We start from the raw sequence: 719 nt of genomic DNA on the forward strand, positions 1-719 counted from the left end.
ATATATATATATATATATATATATATATATATATATATATAGCAATCCAGTGAAGGCTTGCAGGTCAAAACTTCGAAGTCATTGTCACCACTATTCTTTAAGTGCTATGATAAACATGCGCTATACAAAAGTATTGAGGAATTCTTCAGTTTAATATAGTCTCTTTATTATAACTCTATATAATACGATAATTTTCATACATATATACATATATTTGTGTGGGTGTGCGTGAGTGTGTGTGTGGGGCGTTCTCGCAGGTCACTGCTGGGATATATATATTGTGGTTTTAACACGCCATGTCTATGAAGAGATTTTCGGTAGAACAAAACCACCATATCATACCTTTCAACAGTATGTATGTATACTTTAAGTATAATACATATAATAGTGATAGAGAAAGAAAGAGAAAGAGCGAATAAAAAATGATTAGTTTTCAGAAATATATTTTCTTTCAAAGAATATAACATCGCCGTATTAACAAAGATATCTATCAAATATACGTTCATGCATCAACAATTTGTTATTAACATACAAAAATTTCGTAGGATCATATTATTGATACAAAGCGATTTAATCACATAACCTGATTTTGTACATTCTCAACTAACAGACAGGATGAGGCTTGAAATTTCTATTAGTCTCCCCTTTTGTCAATCGTTTACAATTTGTCACTTTCTTTCTACAAATTTGTATGACATTTTCCTACACACACACACACA

At 30.2% G+C, this 719-nt stretch overlaps 1 protein-coding gene across 1 annotated transcript in view; it reads left to right on the top strand.

The window, feature by feature from the left end:
- Positions 1 to 719, top strand: part of LOC106874031 (contactin) — a 164816-nt gene that overhangs the window by 90086 nt on the left and 74011 nt on the right. The gene's annotated exons all lie outside the window — the stretch shown is intronic.

This window comes from Octopus bimaculoides, chromosome 6, assembly GCF_001194135.2.
Source record: "Octopus bimaculoides isolate UCB-OBI-ISO-001 chromosome 6, ASM119413v2, whole genome shotgun sequence".
Classification (NCBI taxonomy): Eukaryota; Metazoa; Mollusca; class Cephalopoda; order Octopoda; family Octopodidae; genus Octopus; species Octopus bimaculoides.